This window comes from Argiope bruennichi, chromosome 1 (genome assembly GCF_947563725.1).
Source record: "Argiope bruennichi chromosome 1, qqArgBrue1.1, whole genome shotgun sequence".
In the NCBI taxonomy this organism is placed as follows: Eukaryota; Metazoa; Arthropoda; class Arachnida; order Araneae; family Araneidae; genus Argiope; species Argiope bruennichi.
This window is the reverse complement of record NC_079151.1, coordinates 112,682,343-112,703,067: the sequence shown is the minus strand read 5'-3', so window position 1 is coordinate 112,703,067 and position 20,725 is coordinate 112,682,343. Positions and strand designations below refer to the sequence as shown.

At 28.6% G+C, this 20,725-nt stretch overlaps 1 protein-coding gene across 2 annotated transcripts in view; it reads left to right on the top strand.

Annotated features, from left to right (window-relative positions):
- Positions 1-20,725, top strand: part of LOC129978667 (leukocyte tyrosine kinase receptor-like) — a 227,768-nt gene that overhangs the window by 10,282 nt on the left and 196,761 nt on the right. The window lies entirely within an intron of this gene.

The following is a 20,725-nucleotide window of genomic DNA, read 5'->3' as shown; positions in this document are numbered from 1 at the left end:
AAAGAAGGGATTAAAGCAAATAAACAATATAAATTCAGATTTTCAAATCTGATAAGAGGCCTCTGATTAATATATTCATAATTTATCCTAGAAACATAATTTTTTAAATCTCAAAAGATACTTTAAAAGCTGAGGTGATCAGTTTTTTTGTGTCTCCATGCTTTATATTTTTAAACATTTCATACATAAATAATCTTGTTATTTTTTTTCCGAAACAGGAATAAAAAATTCGAAGTGATTTCCAACTTCTAGTTCAAACATCGAGACATGATAATGTTTATACTTCTACTTTTATTTTTAAAAATTTACTCTTAATTATTTCAAAGAAAACTTAAACACACAAAAATGTATTTAATATCGTTGCCAAGCGCGGTTTTAGACGTGCAGTTAGCGAAACAACAACAACAAAAAAAAATGTTATAAAATATCGTGTGAGTCTCGTGGCTTGGTTGCTAGAATATTCAGAAACTTCAAATCGTCAGTTCGAATCTGGCTGCTGGCGAGTTGTCTAAATTAGCGAGTTATAAAAATTTGTTTATTGATATGTTAAAAATTTGTTCCTTTGTGTTGACTCTCGTTTTTTTTTCAGCGTTCTAATTATTTTTACTTATTGTAATTATACAGCTATTAATTGAATTAATAGCTGTATCTTTTCAACTCTGGAAAATTCTAACTATTTTGTCAACTATATAAGTACAGATGTAATATTTAGTTCTCGATATATGAAGTCTTGAGTTGAGATTTGCGAACGTTATCTTTATTCTACTATTCAAAAACTGCACATAATTCATTATTGATACTTTGTCGAGGTGACAGTATAAATGTCTTGAAAAATTTATTAAAATTACTGATTTTATGAATTTTTAAAGTGCTTTATGAGCAGTGATATGCTATTCAGTTATTGAGGAAAAACGTTAACATTTCGATAACGTATTAACGAAAAATAATTACAAATTAAATTTTTTGAAGCAATTTCTTAGTGAGAACCTACTATTTGTAAAGCCTTCAAAAATCGGTAAATTCTGCATTCAATTATTTAGTCTTTAGAAAGATCCCCTGATTTTTAATCATGCATATCGCGTTGTATTGATAGGACAAAAAAATTTCTACCTAATCGTTAAAAAAATTGTAAAAAAAACTGTCATAATTTGTCTATGATTGTTTTCATGTATTATAAAAACGTTTATAAATTTTTAAATAAAACCATTTATGCCAGTAAATTTCAAAGTGAGAATCCTTGGTTGCTCGAAGAGCATTAAGAATATTCTCGCCCTAGAATTGTCCAACGATTCGATTGTCATTTTAGACACAATATCCTTGATCGTACTTTGAGTGTAATAATATCTTCAATTACAGTGGCAAATACTTTGTCATTTATATAACAACAAAATTAACACTGAATGGCTGATTTAAATTCGTAGCAGCAAAGAACACGCAGTTTTAATTCTTTGACACCATTTTGATAACAGTCAAAAGCAAAATCACTATTTCCACTTTATTTATTGGGGTGAAAAAATTAGGATCATGACAATTTTATAGTAAAAATTTTACAATAATATATTCAGTGGTACTGTTGTAATTATTTTTTGCATGACTTTCTGATAATCTTGTATATCAGCTTAAGAACATGTGAATATTAATTTAAAAAGAATACAGAGAAAGAAATTCCACATTCTTTTTTCTATGATATGAAGAAACAGAAAGAATTGTGAAGGGAGAGGCTTCAGTAGGAAATTTCTTACAAAACTTAACTCAGGTAAAAAGTTTTTTTTAAAAAAATTAATTGTAATATTGGAACAATCTTTAATATTTCAATTTCAAGGAAAATCTGGACAAAGTGTCAGGATTATCCTGTCAAATTATCGACCTCTGGTCAGTTTATTTGAATGGAAACGAATGTTTTTGCTTTTGTCTGGAATAGAATTCATTTTATGAATAAGTTCTCTTGCTTTCTCACATATGGTGTATAAAAAAAATCTCGAGATTTTACAGATTCGATTTTCCGGCACTTATGTACTAACCGCATGCTAGCAATAAATGACCAAACATCACACGATAGATTCAATCAAAATGCTAGATTCAATTCGAAAAAGTATTTTTCATTACTAATATTTACCAATGCCATGAAGTTAATACACAAGTACCTGTTTTCTTGACCATATAATGAGGCACATTTCTTTCATCAGTGAGTCTCTGAAAAAAAATATTGGATTCGCAACTTTATCTAAGATTCAAAATTTTATGTGGCGGTAAGGAGAGGATTAACACCCTTTTCAACAAGCATGCGAGAAGGTTTTGGGGAGACCAGCCCCGATAGTCTGTCCTACGTAATAATACAAGTTTTCTGACCTTCAAGTCATTTGATATATCTTTCATTTCATTAGTTTCCATTTCTTCGACATTCCTTCCACATACCTTTATGTCGTTTCTTGATCAATTGTGTTACTAGGCTTGTTTACGATAGATTCCAAGAACATTTGTTGTTTATGTCATTAGAACGGGAATCTAATGATTCCTAGATATTTCACAAATAATCATTCTAAAGTAACCTAACAGTAATCGCAATAATATTAAGGATTATTCCTTTGATAAGATCAGTAAAAATCATCAAAATTGTTTACAAATGCAAGCAAAATATCTTTCTAGACTGACATAATACAACTGGAACTGTAGATGTTTGCACTTGTTTGATTATTATCCCATCCCCTCCCCAAGAATTTTCTGAGCTATAATTGGATCTTCTTCAAATTATTGAATACTGAAATATTTGCATTATCTCAAACTGTTAAAGGAATCGAATTTAATGAATGAAATAAAAATTGAGGTTTTACTTAATTTATTTTTTGGATCTCTACTCATAACAAGGGTGAATGTGAAAGTGTGTATATATTTGATCTAGAATTACCAAATTCGGTATATATTTACCTTGGAGGGTGAGAAGTGCATTTTGGAAAGATATTTTTTGAAATTTTAATGAATCAAAAATTAGTCGATGTTGATGTTCTTTTTTTCCTACCTTAACTCCTGATAATATTACAGCATAAAAATAATTTTTACATCATCTTAAAATTAAAAAAAAATCTTTTTAATTATACAAGTTTTTGTCTCATAGATTACTTTTTAAAAAATTCATTTTAAAATATTTAAGATTAATCTATAAAATGTATTTTATTGTTGAAGCGAAACTCAAACCGTTTTCATTATTGCTACTAATATTATATCTTGACCCAACATTTTTCTAATGCTGATAATAAATAAATGAAGATTTGGCTTATTTCGCCATGTTGAAAAGGTTTCAGCATAAGGTAGAATTTTTATATATATATATTTTTTTGAGTTTTGTTGCATTTACAACTAAAGTTTAATTTCAGAATCAAGCAATGGTGAAAATGTTCAAACTTTGTTTATTTTTAAATCCTGCTGCTTTTCGCTGTAATATAATTAGGATATAAAAATATAGACAGAAAATCAGGAAAATATATAGTATAATGAACAAAATGGTGCAAGGCCAAATAAAATAGTATGAGCTATGTTTCAATCAAAATTTGAAATGTAAAAGTGTGGTGAAAGCTATTAAAACGTGGTTTCACAAAATATTGAGTTGAAATTTTTAGCGACTATTTATGCCGGCAAACCAAGAAATCGCCAAATATATCTTGTATTATAACACAAAAATGTACTTAATTACAAAAGGTAAAAAGTAATGGCGTCTAGGTTTAATCCATGAAGATAAAACCCGGACAATTGTATTCGACTAAAATATTTTGATTGGGAGCGATTAGTTAAATCATCTATACGGATTCAGGGTTATTCGCAGCAATTAATTATTATGTGGGTCAATTTATTACATATTTTTCATGCAGGATGAGCACTCCATATTTATTTTTTCATTTTCTAATTTTAGCAACTTTTTGTGATTAACTTTTGAATTTTTTTTCTGAAAGATATAAGAAAATGTTTTTAGCATTATTTTGCACAATTTTTTCTTCCAAAATGATTTCTTTGTTTCTTTTATGCTGCATATGTGATGATCAGTGCAATCTTTTAATATTACTGTATACAAACATGTTCTCATATATGTACAGTAAGTCCTACAATTGCCAAAATGTTTACCGTCGAGTTGTTGAGGAATCTAAGTTTTAGTCCTCCCTGAGTACGATGTATATTATCATGTTTGTCTGGTTGTGAAAAAGATATCTCAAAAATAAAAAGAGAAATAAAATGTGGTATGTATCCGATACTAAAACTGTACGCTTATTAAGTGACTCTAGTAGTAAATTGTGAATATAATTCGTCAAAAAGAGATCTAGCTCTCTATCCGATCATATCCATGTGAAAATGATAGCTCAAAATCGCTGAATGAATGAAATTTGCATAGGATTTAACACCATAATAGTAAATTTGTTTCAAGTTTTAAACCAAATTCACCAACGGGTTTTCAGTCTGTCGATTCCTATATTTTTGTATGTATTAAGATCATAACTTGATAACATGACAAGTTTGTTGCTTGAATTTTAGAATGTGATCCTTCAACCAAGTATGTTGACGGATACCGAATTTTTGATCAAATACGTTAGTGGGAAATGGTTCTTTGCTAAATTAAACATTCGAGTCTCTTCACTTTTGAAGGAAACTAAACACAAAATGTACTTTATGATGGAAATATAAAAATAAAAATATATATCAGAGAGGAGAACATTTCCACAGTTTAAATGAATTATAATTTGTTTTTTGCAATGTATGAAAATATGATATTACAGTATAATTCTTTGGTTCTGATTTGAATTTACTTGAGTTCTGATTGTAGAAAGGTTTGTTATCGCAACTTGTTTTACTTCCTTTAAGAATTGCGAAAGATTTGAAACTTTAATCTTAAGACACTGGCTAACCAATTAAAATACGTTTCTGGCGACAATTTCCAGTTGGAAGATCCCACCACGTTTCACATTTCAATCATTAGTGCACTATCGTTTCTTCTAGAAAATGCGATTCAAGATGCAGGCGATATTTTCTTTTCTCGCAATACTCGATTGCTTTTTCAAACAGATTAGTTGACTTATCTAATATCTAATGAAATAATCCGATGTTTGTATAGATATATTAAACGTTTTTAATAGTTTTAATAGTGTTGTAGTGTTATTTAATATTGTTCACAAACATTTTAATAATATATTTTAATAAACAAAAAATTATTTATTAATAATAATAAGTTTCTTCTTTAATGTAGAAATTCGGTATCTCTACAAAAGTTTATTAGGAAACAAAAATAAATGATATTTTCAACATAGTGGAACATGAGAGTTTAAATTTATGTTAATTGAAGTGTACATATATCTTGATATGTAATTTTGGTACTAAATGGGTAGCTATGTGTCAAAACGTGGTTTCAATCAGTCGAAAAGAGGTGTGAGAAATTCATATTTTTTATTAGACTTCGAGACTCAAAATTCTTATAAAGAGAGTCAGAAAATAAAAATCTGAGAACTCATGGCCCTTACCGTCTTGCTTAGGGTTTGATGCTGGAGAATAATGCCTACAATGGAGAGTATGTGAGAAATCTTTCCCGCTGTTTGAATATATATAATCTTGAATTCTTTCATAAGAATTTCATCAAGAATTATGTTCTAAAATCATATTGGTTTATAAAAAAATAGTTTTTTATCATTCTCAGCAACAAGTTTATAGCAATGAACGATCCATTCACTTTAGATGTGACCAAAGAGTCAAAAATTAGAATCAGATATTTACATTTTAAATATATATTTTGATTTAAAGTTGAAGTGCGCATACGTCTTTTTCCTTCCATAAACTGTAAAATAGCGTAATTAAAAGTTAAAACATCTGAAAAAATTAGTTTTAATTCTTTTTTTATTAAAAGTTATAATTGTTAATGAGAAAAGCACTTCAAGGCTGACTGTTTGATTTAGAATTGTCATATCTAATTTGCTTAAATATTCTTCAGAGGATAAAACTTTATATATTAGAAATTTTTTAATTAGAATTTTAATTAATTAAAAATTAAGCTGTAATTTCCCCCTTTTTTGATATTAACTTCCAAATATATTATCGTCTAAAATAACTTTTACGTCACCTTAAAATTTGAAAAATTATCTTCTTACTGCAATTTACCTGTTATACAGTTTTTCAGATGTGAAAGTGCACGTTTCTCTCCCATTGTTCAAAGTCTCTTCCAAAATGTCAGTTCTGCTCTCATTTAGATTAGTTGGCATTAAGGTCATGAATTTTACTGTCTTTTTTGTTTCATCAATTTTTTTGTCAAATCTATAAACAAACCTTTCTCAGATATTAGAAAATCTGTAACTTATAAATCTATATGCAACATTAACATGTGACACAGAAATCTCTCTCGTTTCCGCATGACAACAGACAAAGATTAATAAATCGCTATAAAAATATTGCAGATTGCTTCGCTGAACTTTTTTACAAATGTATTTAATTGAATGCATCGCTAACTAATGTGCCTGGCTGCAAAATATCAGGAATATTCTGGAGAGGGCTTGCCTCGTCTTCCAAAATTCTATTAGTCTGAGTGTAGAAGATGTAAAAAATAGGCGTGCAAACAGAAAGTGTAACCACTTAACTTTTTTGTATTTTCTTTTCTATTTAATAAGATGACATCTTCTATTTTGAGAATATTTTCTTATTTTGATTCAAATAGAAATCCACTGAATACTTGACTTATCTATGCAATCGAAGTAATTTTAATATTGAATTATAATCGTTGCGAATGGTATATTTGCTTGCTTACAGCTATCAAAATTCGATGAATCGATGCACGTATGGCATACGGGCAAAACATTGACACCCTTAGGGTTAATCGAGTGTGAGATTAGACATAACTATCACCAAATGGATAATCGTTGTGACTTAACTATAGAAATTGATTGTTGTATATGAGTAAAATCTATTGTCTATGGTCATAATTTATTAAATAAGGCTACATTTGATTTAAGAATAGTATTTTCTAATGTTTTTAATATTTTGATCAATTTTAAAATAATTATCTTAGAAATCTCCCAAATTCAATTGCATGTTTTTTCCAGAGTTAAAATTATGATTAAAAGAAATGCTTAATTTGGACATTAAATTTGAAATAGGATTTCACTTCCGATTTTATTTCGCAGTTGTACACTTTTTATTTTGTATCTACAGGATTTTATAGCAAATGAAGTGAATTAAACTTTGTTTTTTTTTTAGTTGTACCAAGTAGCACTATAATATTTTTTAAAATTGCATTGTCTTATTACAGTCTAAAAAGTTATTTATCTGGTGAATAAGCTGGTCGCCTAAGGTGTCTAAATAGTGTCTAAAAGTGACAAATAGTGTGATTTTTTTAATTCTTTTTATCAGCATGTTTTGAATCAACTTACATACTTTTAGACACAAAAAGCGGAATGGTCTACATACTTTGCATAAAGAATAAGAATCCAAAGTTGGAGATGTCAATATGCAGTGAGATGTTATATGAAATTTACATTTATGTCATGTGATTTGACTCCCTTAGGGATGTTCATTTTGACTATGAACAGAAGAACTTTAAAATAATATGATTGATCTGTCTACTAATATTTTAGGTTTAAAAATACTTAAACTAGAAAACCAAGACCTGTTAAGAATTTTCTGAATCATTTATTAATCTAAATTTTTAAAAAATCGCTCCAAGGTGAATATTTACATCCTTTAAAATATTTGTTGAAACTCTCAAGAACATACTATTTAAAGCACTTTTTTTTTTAATTAGTTTCCAAATATAAGAAAAAATATTTTGAAGTGTGGAAATTTTTACTTTGGAGGTAATTTTTTTTTCAAAATTCAGATTAATAAATAATTTAACAAAATGTTATATTACCACTATCGTTGCCAACTAGAAACGAAAATCTTTTCATTCACTTATTGCCAGCTAAAATAAAAGATTGCGCCAGATACTTTCAACCTGATAAGAAAAATTATATTCGCTTTCATACATTTATAGCATCACATTTTTGACAATCGATACATGTAAAAATTAGTAATAGTTATCAACTTCGTCATTTTAGGTTTTAACACCTATCAAATCCATATGAATTAGTTAGTTTTATTCAATTTTAATGTTGAACAGCGCTATCTGTAATAAAGAAATTAAAAATCTATGCCCTATATAAATTGACAAAAAAGCCATAAATTACTCTAAAATTCCCATCTATTTGATGAATCAATAAAGAAATACTATTCTAGAGGAACCAAATTCTTTCACGTAATAGGCGGTTATCATACTCATGATTTGAAATCAGATTATTGAAATAGATATTTCGACCCATTCAAAAAATTATTATTGTTCCTTTAAATATAAAATTCACAAAGAGTGACAATTATAATTGTGATATAGTAAGGTTTTTTGAAGTATTAAAATATTTCAGTGCTTCAAACTTTAACCGCAAAAAAAAAATAAATTTATGGAATTATACCTATCTGTAAGTTTGTCCATATATGTAAGGCCACTACGATTTAAATATGCAATGGTATTGCTGAAGAAAATTATGTTGTAAATATCTGTAATATTATAGACCTGTACAAAAAATCTGTACTAAAATACATTCTTTACTTAGTTTAAATATTTATTGTAGTGTGATTGACAATGCATTTTTTATCAAGATATTCATTATAATGCAAGTGCTAAAGCACTTTTCACCAATATGTATATAATATGTAAGAGATGACTTTTAATTAAAGAGCAATTGAAGTCTTTGTCTAGTAAATGTTTATAATTAAGATGTTATTAAAGTGTTTGTTTAGTTTTGAGGTCGTAGTAAAATTTCTAGAACAAATTTTCAGCTCAGGTATGTTTAAAGAGGACAGTTTAACATGGACGGAACATTTAGTTGTGGTATAAAGGAATGCCATTTTCATATATTTAGATGAAGAAGTTACAGGACAGCTTCTTGATGTAATTATTTTCGAATCCTCTTATCGATTTTAATCATGAAATGAGGAAGAAAAAATTGCTGTTAACTTCTACTAAAAAAACATTCTTAAATTTATTGTGAGACGTTAGATGCACTTTCATTTTAGCAGAATTAAATAAACGGCATTTAATTTTTTAGATCGTCTTAAATTAGAAAACTATAGCTAAACAAGTGTACTGACAATATCACCAGCGTATATAAATCAGCATTCCTTTTTTGTATCAACAAAACAAAAAAGAAAAAAATATCCTTCACAATATATTTATTTTCCTATGTTATGAACGGTTGATTAAAGAGATACAAAGAAAATAATTTTAGTATCACACGTGTTAAGCTGGAAACATTTTTTGCCCTAAAATCATGAATTACAGCGAAAAAAAAAATTAAACTCAGATAACAAAAATGAAGAGAAATAAGGCAGGCTGGAAAAAAAAAGGAGAAAAAAGGGCGCTATTTTATGATTTTCTCTACGGTTAAGGATATGATGATTTCGCTGTAACTGTTAGAAGACTGTTCCTCCCAACTTTTCCACTTTTCCTCAGTCTAGCGCATTTCTAGATATGCCCTGAGCACAAAAGCGATTATTCTTTGAAAAAAGTAGGACAATCCGTGGTTTTAATTTCGATATGCGGTTAAAATTTCGATATGGGAAACGATTAAAAGTTTTTTCGACTTAACTATGATTATAAAAAACGAGTAATGATTGATTTGTTATGCAATCGATCAAATTTATGAATCATTAGGAAGGAAAAAAAATTGATAAATGCTATGAAATAAATTAATAAACAATAATTTGAAATAACATAAGGTGCGTTGCAGTTCTGTAGCTTCAGTGGATCAGCCTTTCTGTAGATTCGAAGCAGAATGTTATTATAAGTAAATTGAAATTAAAATTAACTTATTTCTAAAATCAAACAATGTTCCCATCTGTCTCATATTTCCATGTATTGCATTTTGATTAAATTTACCAAATTCTGAAATAAAAATATCAGTCCAAATTTTTTATAATGTTCAAGGTATCAGAACCTGTTTTTGATAAGTATGGATTAGTGCTAGCATTTCCAAGTTCATTAACTTTGAAAATATTACATGTTTGAAATATGCCATTAGATACGCTTTAGGAAGTGCATTCTATGAAACTAAAAGAGATTTCATAATCTGCATAGTATCCCACTTCAATATTCCATTTTCAGCCATTTTTTTATGATAACACTAATAAAACAAAAGGCATAAAACTTATGTTCACCAATTTATAATTTAACGCTCCATCGTAACTTACTAATTTTCAATCATTTTAAGGAAGATATAGTATATTATAATACAGCAGACACCCCCACCCCCTCCCCCCTGCATCGATACTCTTTTTAGATCGAACCTTTTCAAGTATTCTAGATTTTAAATAGAAAATCAATTTCATTATATTGAATAAAATTTCTATATATCGAATTAAAAGTTAAGCATAAATAATTAAGAATACCCATTACAGTTAAAAAAAAGCAACTGTCGATTATCTTCACAAGAAAGAACATAAATGAAATTATAGAAAATCTGTTCCTTTCATTTTTACTGTAACAGGAGAATAGTATCTGTATATTGAATAAAATTTTTATATAAAGAATCAAAATTTCATCAAAGGAAATTATATATATATATATTTTGAAGTTAAAAAGCTTTCATGAGTTTTGCTCAAAAAAAAAAAAAAAAAAAATCAGATAAAGACAAAAAAAACAAAAAAAACCCTGTTTTGCTGATTTTTACTGTAATAAAAAATTCTCAGACAATCGGAATTTGTTTACGAAAAAAACAATAAAGTCGGTGAGTAATATATAATTTTTGTTTTTTGTTACACGTATCCCATTCTTGGGAAGAGATTTTTTCTTCTAATTCTGTCCATCCTTAAATTTCTGATCAAGAGTACGATGCCTAAATAGAAAATTTTTATCGTTAAATGGAAGCTCTGTCAAATAAAGGATTTCAAAATTGGTATGAAAAATAAAGCCAAAAATATGTGTAATTTCAAGATGTACGATATAAATAACTTTCAAAAATTGTTCTTATTTATACACATTCTTTAAAATAAGTGTCTTTGACATTTTAAATCATTATAACCTTAAAAAAATCAATTAAATAATTTTAAGTGATGCTTTAAAATCTACTAATCGTGAATGTGTCATTCCATAAAAACTATTGCTATTTATTTATATTATTTAAAACAATTTTTATTCATCGATACATCCTTTAAAAAATTGTTATTGATACAATTTTTTAAAAAAAATATGTATTTATACTGATTTTTTTAAAATATTGTTGTTCTTCACACATATTTTTTAAAGTAAATGTCTTTGACAATTATAACCTTAAAAAATCAATGTAGTTTTGTTAAATAATGCTTTAATTTCCTCTATCGTGAATGTGTCATTGAATAAAAAATATTGCTATTATGCACATTCTTTAAAGAAATTTTTGTTATTTATACATATTCTTTAAAACAAATGTCTGACAATTATAATCTTAAAAAAATCAATTAATTAATGTTAAGCAATGCTTTAATTTCCTCTATCATTAATGTCATGCTATAAAAATATCTTTATTTATACACATTCTTAAAAACATGTTGTTATTTATACATATTCTTTAAAATAAATGCCTTTGACATTTATAATCTTAAAAAAAAATTAATTAATGTTATGCAATGCTTTAATTTCCTCTTTCATTAATGTGTCATGCTATAAAAAATATCTTTATTTATACACATTCTTAAAAACATGTTGTTATTTATACATATTCTTTAAAATAAATGCCTTTGACAATTATAATCTTAAAAAAATTAATTAATTAATACTAAGTAATGCTTTAATTTCCTCTATCATTAATCTATCATGCTATAAAAATATCTTCATTCATACGCATTCTTAAAAACGTGTTATTTATAAATATTCTTTAAAACAAATGTCTTTAGAAGTTTAAACCTTTTACAACGTCAAAATAATAAATTAAGTTATGTGAAAATATTTTTAGCGAGAAAATGATGAAAAATTCGTCATATGAATTTTCGTTAATTAAAATTTCTATGTATTGAATTTTTCTTATAATTTTCTCCAGAATTCCAGGCTTTAAAAAATTCTGATTATACATTTTGTATTCTTAACATGAACATGTTAATTGTGCATCTCAAAACATTTGCAATAATGAGATTATTAACCGGATTTGTTATATCGGATTTTTACTGTATTTTAGCTTAAATCTGCAACTTTGATTCCCAAAATTTTTCACTCATTACAAGTTCTACATTCCACCAGTACTTGATTTGTTAATGCCCAAACAGGTAACACGCCATTCTTCTAACTGTTGGAAACGAATGAAAGAGAAAAATGAAGGCAGTCCCACGCACTATGCTGGTAAATGAGAAGAAGACGGCTGCCGCTAATTAAAATATGTTTCCGGCCAGGAACTATCCCGTGTGATAGCGTCATGTGCTGCGGGGGTGGAGAGGTGAGGGCGGATCCCCGGGTTCCCGTTGGGGATCGATGAAAAAGGGAGGTTTCGTGATGGAGAAAAACAGACAGCAATTCTCCTCTCGAATGTTTTTTATTTTATTTTTCTCATTGTCTTTTTTTCATTCTTTTTTTTAGTGCTCGCTCAATTAAAAAGCCGACGATGCAAAAGTAGGTTTTAATGAAGTATTTGTTGGGATTGTTGCAGCAAGTGTTAAGGAAGTTAGCTGCTTCCTCCCCCCCCCCTTTTTTTCATAGCAAAAATGGAATAGGTTCGTATTTTTTTATTTTTTTTATGAAATGACATATTCACGATAGAGGAAATTAAAGCAAATAATGAAATATCGCTTTACCTCTGCAAGTTTTTTTTTCTTCTTATCGTATGTCAGTTTGATATTATTTTGGATAGAAGTTAGTGGCGTTTGCAAAAGTTGCGTGTCAACTCATAAATTAGAAAATGTTTTCAGGGAAATTTTTCATCAAATTTTCTGCTAGTGGATGCTAAAGAGAAAAGTAGAGGAAAGATTTTATTTCTTACTGGTTTATTATGGCATTTTATTATTCAAGTACATAAAGAGTATTTCAGAAATTTTATAGGAATATCTATGAGATGGTTCTTTATAATACAATTAAGTAAAATCTAGTAAAATAGCTTTAAGGTTACCACATGTTTAGTATATATCTAAAAAGAAATGTTTGCACTTATCCTTGGCTTATGAGTTCTATGAAGATTTAACGAGCAACAGATTGCTTATTGTTAGATTTCTGAACAAAATTATAAAGCTACATTCTCAAGAGAAGCTCTCCATCCCTGGTCAGTTTCCATTGCGCACCATAAAAAATCACACCTGTTTTGATCTTATGTCCGTTTATCCATTGTTAAAATGGATTGACAAGATTATCAAAGAAAATAAAGTTGATTAAATTGTATAAAACACTAAATATTCTATTAGCATCTACAATCCTACAAGCTGCCAGACAATACAAGTCGAGTCATACAAACGGTCTTTTAACAGGTCCCGAATTATAAGTTTGCATTCCTTTTTGTCATGATGATGAAATATCAGTTCTAATAAACTGAGTTGATGGAAATAAATAGTTAGTTAGTAATAAATTTATTAAAATTGATTATTAAAAACAATTAATAATCAGCTCTAATAAAGTGAGTTGATGGTATGAACAGTTATAATAAATTGAATTTAACAAATGAGTTATTGTTTTCTTTATGGAAAACTATAAATCATAGGCATCCATGAAGGCAGCGCGATAAGCACCATCATTTAAACCATTTCTACTACCATTTATAGCACATTTTTTCTTTTTCCAAGGAATCTGTTGTTTTAAAGTAGGAAAATCCTCAGGAAATGTAAGTAAATGATTCAAGTAAAAATCAGAAAATCACTTCTTTATGTGAAGTTCATGACATAAGTCCATACAAAAATCGAAAGTTGTCTGAATTTTGCCATCTATCTTGCCATTGTTAATTAATTTTTTTGAAATATTATTTGAAACATCTTTCGCTGCCACTCAATTCGCAATCAGTATTTTCTTATCTAGTACGTTCTTTATCTGTAATATTTGAAAGCTCATTTCTTTTGACGTCAATATGGTCTTTAATCCACATAAGTTTTATATCTGTCTTAAAGTTATTTTTTAAAATTATTTCTGTTTCATTTTTAATTCACTCAAGTGCCATTAAGATTGGTTTTGAGTCAATGTATATATATCAAATTTAATGTCCAGTATATTTGGAACTGTCTTCGGATTTCAATATTAAATCTTGTATTACAATTTGTTCTTTGTATTAGTAAAAATAGAAAGCATCTATATTGGTAACTCCTAGATTCTGTTCAAACAGACTGTAAGCCTATTATTAAGAGAAAAATAATACCAACCAAAAATAGCTATGAAATTGTGTATGACTGAAGTTTTTACACACACACACACACACACACACACACACACACACACACACACACACACACACACACACACACACACACACACACACACACACACACACACACACACACACACACACAGACAGACAGACAGACAGACACACACACATAATGGATTATATTTCATGTTTACTCAAATTATGCGAATATGCACTTGCCATTCCTGTCCAAAATGCGAGATTGGTGAGAATTTTTTCTCTAACGTCAATTTAAAGTTGGACAAAAGAAACAGGTTGCCATTTAAGAAAATTAAAGCAATTTTGATTTGGTATTATTATTTGAATTCAAAATTAAAGCAATTTTGTTTTGGTATTATTGTTTGAATTCAAAATTAAAGCAATTTTGTTTTGGTATTATTGTTTTGAAATCAATTGTGTCCAATTATATGAATAAATATGAAATGAAAATAATATATATAAAACATAAATGGTTTAAAAAGGTTTAACTTTGAGGTTAAAAGGTTTAACTTTTTTTTATTATTCTACATAGTCATTTAATTAAATGACTTACATTTTATTGAGTTTTCTTTTATAAAAGTAAAAGTATTATTTATACCTACTTTTTCTTCTTATTTTTTATTTTACTCTTTTAAATATTCTATATAAATGCTTAGCTATTATGGCAACAATAAATAGAGTTTATTGTTCGTTTAAACTCTGCGTTATCATTTAGTCCAATGGGATTAATCTCCATCTTGAAGAATTGTGCGAATTTAATCGCAACGTCCGAAGATAAGTACTAGTGGGTGCTTAAGATAATAATTTTAAGAATGAGAAATAGAGTAAAAATATCAAATGTGGAAATTATAACACACCTTCTTATTTGAAAAGATATTTTCCTCTTGTGTGAAAGTTCTTGGGATTTGGAGAAAATAAGCAAGACCCACACTCTCACAAATCAGTGAATATCTATGAACATATAAAAACCCCATGGGAAGGCTAGAGAAGGCTTAACGACATTGAATATGCTTTCAAATAAGTTTAGAAGGTAAAAAAAAAAGTACTACAACAGACTCTGGGAACGTTTTTTGGCACTGATGCTCAAAAGAAATGTCCCCAATAGATATTTACACTATGTTGTTCGGAATTCTACACAATATCTTGAAGATATCAAAGCAAAATTGTAGAGCACTTTTTATTAATAGGGATACAATATTGCTATTCCTGACTGAAGAATCTACTGCAAATACAGTAAACATCATGACTGACATTCTTCCTAGAAGAAGACTGTTTATAATGGAATTCATAGTATCCCTAATAGCATAAAACATCCAACAATATTGTTATGACATCTTCATGATATTGTACGGCATTCAGAGTATCGAATGCTATTGTAAAGAAAATAAATAATAATTTGTGAGTGTCTCCTTTTAAGTCTTCTGAGAATTGCAAGTGATGCGGATATCATCACAATTACAATATCAATGGTCGGAATGAAATCTTCTTTATTGATGAGTTCCATTTTTAAATGGACATTTGTTGCAATCTAAACGTGGCAAATGAACGTAATAAGCCTAGAAACATGTGCCAAAAGCATCGGTACGGAGGAGATAAGTCGTGGTGTGAATGGGCAATGAATATTTATCTTTCTCTACATGTTTCTGGAAATGGAATATTGAATGCTGAAATAAATAGAGATGAGGCTCTAGATTATCATGTCAAGTTCTTTATGTGCACAATTAAAAATGATTTTCTTTCATTGGATGATAATGATTAATCCCTGATGCTAACTCTATTGATTGGTGCAAACCCTTTCAAACACTACTCAGGTGTTTCAAGACTGCTTACAGAGAGTATATTTTGTTTCCGCATGCTGAAAAATCTCACCCGAAACTACTTGTTACTTATGCTGAACTATCTAATTTATAAAATGAAATTTGCTGTGAAGCTAGAATTTCGATCAGAGATAATCCGAAACCTTATTACTTCTTTGCATCTTCTTTCAATTCAGATGTAATTGAAACACCAAATTTTCTCTACCCATTTTATATAACATTTATTTTATTCAAAATTATTTTTTCAGAAATATAATAAGATGTAAAAATGATAAATGATTCAATGGCAAAAAGATTGAAAACATAAAACTAAGCTAAAATTAATTTAAGAATAAGGAAAATGTCATCGACAAAAGAAAAAAAAATCCGTTAGAGTGGTCTCACCGAACGTTTCTCGCATTCTCTCTATTAAAGATATTATTCCTGAGAACGCCTTGATGCCATTGACATACAATAATAATTATATACTAATCTTTGACGTGAATTTAGCATTTTTACTGAATCTATCTTGTGATCCTTGGTGATTATTCCTTGCCATACGGTAAATAGTACCCGAAAATCGAATTTATGTTTTTAGAGAAATTTTTCTCTACGGATTGAAATACAAATTTTGTACAGAGTTACACTTGTAGTCACGTAATCACACACCAAATTTCATATATTTTTCTTGTATTTTTGAGTAATCGCGTTTGCATTGTTTCGTAATATAGACTGAAAGACGATCAGCTCTTTGTTAAGTATGGCTCAAAATTTGATACATGTCTACGTAATAGATGTTAAATCTAAGTACCAAATTTTATCTATCTATCTCTCTTTGTTTTGTAGTTATCATGTTAACTTTTATTCGGACAGCTGGACAGACAGACTTCCACTGAGCTCAAAATTTAATGGAAATATACAAGTTTAATCTGAAGACCGTATACCAAATTTTATCCGTCAGGATCATAGCGTTTCTGAGTTATATTTGTTACAGACAGACAGACGGACATTTTCCAAAAATGCGTTTTTTGAATTCAAGTGTCTAAAATGTGGAGATTCGTCAAAATATTGGGTTCGTATTTTTTCATGATTGCTATACTTCCTCTGTACTTTGTATACGATAAAGTAATAAAAATGAATTAAATAACCGAATCATGAAAAGGTATATTTCTTTACTCTTAGGTGGCTATGCGTTTAAAAGTAATACACATTTTTAATTTAGACGCTCTATCTTTTCAATCCAAAGCGCAGAATCTTATTTATATTTTGAATGGCCAGTACATCTGTCTTCATAATAAAAACCATCCCTTAGCTTTTCCCACGTGATACAATCCTATGAAACAAAGAATTCATCGAGACTCGAGGCTCCCATAAATGCCTAAAGAAGCACTCTCCAGAAGATATATGGTCCTAGACACACCCAGGGGTTAAGAAAAGATCGTCGCAACTCTCTTGGTGGAGTTGAAAGGTGTTTATGGCTCCAAGGGGCAGTTTATGCGACTGTCGCCCGATTTGGAGCCAGTTTTGGGCACAGTAAAACTAGAAATGTGTCGTTTGAGTGCATTCTGAAGCGTTTGTGCTTTGGACGTGATTTTTCAAATGAAGTGTGCTGTAGTACTTAAATCTTTGCAAGAAGACGCAGACAAGTTTGGTAACAGGACGTTTAATATGTATTTCCCAGCGGCAGATTTCTAATTATTTAGACTGGGTAGACTGTCGATAAAAATTTTTTTCAAAAAATAGAAATTATTTGGATAATAAAGTATTAGGAGTGCAAAGCATATTTATATTGAAAATAATAAATTAAAATATAGTTGATTAATTATATTATGCTAGAATATTAATTATTCATTTCAGTGTTCTGCTCCATTTGACAGGTCTTTTAAAGTAGTTACTTTTTAACATAAAATTTAATTGAAGTTTAGAACTTCCTTATCATCTGTCATGACATTTAACTGTTCTAAGATGGAAATCATTAATTAATAATTATGGTTTTTTTTTCAAGATTTATGTAGGCGTCTTTTTTATGATATATATATTGAAAAAATAAAAAAAGAAACAGTGTTATATTAAATTTCTAAACTAAAATATTTAATGAAAATAAATTCTTAATATTTTGATTAAGTTAGGAAGATTCTGAAATGCCAGAGTTCTTAAATGCCAGAATTTATTAGTTCTTAAAAAAATAGCCTTATATAAATACGTTGCCTTGAGTCCCAAAATGTCGAAATCAACTAAATATTTCCCATTGATATAAATACAATTCTTCGAATTTTATAATATTGGTTTGAAAATAAAAAGTATTATGACTTATTTTCTAAGAATTCATTTATAATAAATTAATTTGTCAAAGTTGTATGTTTAATCAAAAGTGACGTTAAAATTAATGTATCTATCTATCCATCTATCTGTCTGTCTGTATATATATATATATATATAAATTTACAAGAATGAATATAACATTGAATAACATATATTAATTTTCTACAGAAAAGTGTATTGCAAAACATAATATGAATGAGCAGTTAATTACAGTTTATTTCAATCAATTGGCAAAGAAAAAAATTGATTTTCCAAATAATTTCTGCACAAAATAGTACAGGATTTCTTTTTATTAATTGAGCTCCTGGAACCTTCTAATGAGAAAGCTCGAATTAAAGATGATTGGATTTCTGAGTATCAAGTTATATTTACTTAAAAATAGAAGGTGAAAAATGAGATAAAAATCTTAAAAGTCACAATTTCTCCCGAATGCTACTACTGCAACATGTTATAAAGTAATAATAAGCTGGAAGATTGAATTTCAGTAAATGGTATTCGTCACGAAAATTGTGTATATGTATCTTTTATATGTATATTTTAAAGTAAACTCGTTTAAGAATAGATTATTTTTCTGCGTGTGTAGAAACTCAATAATTCAGAAATTCAAAATGCAGATAGTAAAATTTAGCATGCAATCACGACAGCAAAACTGCTGAACTTTTATAAAATTGTGAAATTTGTCGGTCAATGAGGAAGGGATCCAAAATACATACATGCTTTTGCTCTTCTGTCTTCTACAAAATGTGTCGTTTTATTAAAGTACACGAAAGAACCGACAAGCGGAACACTCTCTTCTAGTATCTATTTAATTTAATCAAGCTGATAAGATGCACACATTCTCCTATAGTTTATCTGTGACTCGAAAGATATTCTGTGGGAAAAGGATGATTTCAGGAAAATTCCTAAAATTATCTTTTTCCCCACATTTCTCCGTTATTTCAGTTATTTAAATGGAGAGAACCATTTTAAAGATCTTGCCATTCAGATGCAAGAGCCTTTGTTGGCAATGACAAAAAATAACAGAACACGCGATGGAACGCATTCTGTTGCACACAAACGACCGCTGCAAATGAAGTTCCTTATGACCCATTAGGAATGAATCTCTCGCAATTATAAACATACTCTCGCCCGAGTTTGAGTTCGTTTATTATCTTCTCTAAGTTGTTCTGGAATCTCTTGCAAACAGACAGACTTGGCGTTACTACAGTGATATTGATTTTTCTCCGCCAGAATGCATTCGCTGACCAAATTGGCGCGTTCGATTGAATGCAGATTCTGGAAAAAAACTTTGTTTTAGTGCCAGCCTATTTTTTTATGGGGAATAGGGGAAGAATTTTATGGGTGGTGGATGTTTTTATGAAAAATAAAGCCTTCCATGGCTTTTAAAGAGGAAATAATAAAAGGATAAACAAACCATGCTTTGAAAGGAAATGGGAGCTCAATTTTCGTATTACTTTCTTTCTTTTTTTGGAAACTGGCAGACAATTTAAAATGATGCTTATGATTAATTAGCCTTAGTTCTCGAATTCGCTATTTTTTTTAACTCGGTTATTATACATTGGCACAAAGGTTTGCTGCATGCAATATTCCTAGTTTCTTATTAAATTTTTTCTATATTGTATTCGATCATGGCTTGTTAGCAAGCTGCAATACAAAATACAATGTGTGTTCTGAGCATGCGCATTAAGAACAGCACCTTTTGTGGTGAGATGACTCAAAGTGTAGACAACTTATTATAGCCGCAAAGAAGTAACTAGGTGCCCTCGCCCTTCAAACTAGGATTTTTTTTTTTTTGATTTTCATAAATTAAACGTTTATCTTTTATATATTTAATTTTGCGTTATAATAAATTTAAATGTCTCTAAAGCAGCTAATTTAACATCATACCTCAAGATAAAGAAAATACAAATATTTGTATCACCATTTTGAGATTATTCAAGTAATGATTTTAATCTACGGTTTTTTCCTAATCTTTGTCTTTAATTATAAATAATTACTTTTAAAAGATAAAAATAATATAGTTGTATTAGAAATTGATTCAACTCTTCGGTTGAATGCTTTTGGCAATATTTCCCTGATATGCATTAAAGATAAAGAATTAGTTAGATTACTTTAATAAAATGGATTCGAAGCATGTAAATGCTTGTAGTTTTTCCAAATTAAATTAATGTTCTTCATTTCATGATCTTCCATTTTCTTAAATGATATGCACAACTTTCAGCATAGCGTTTT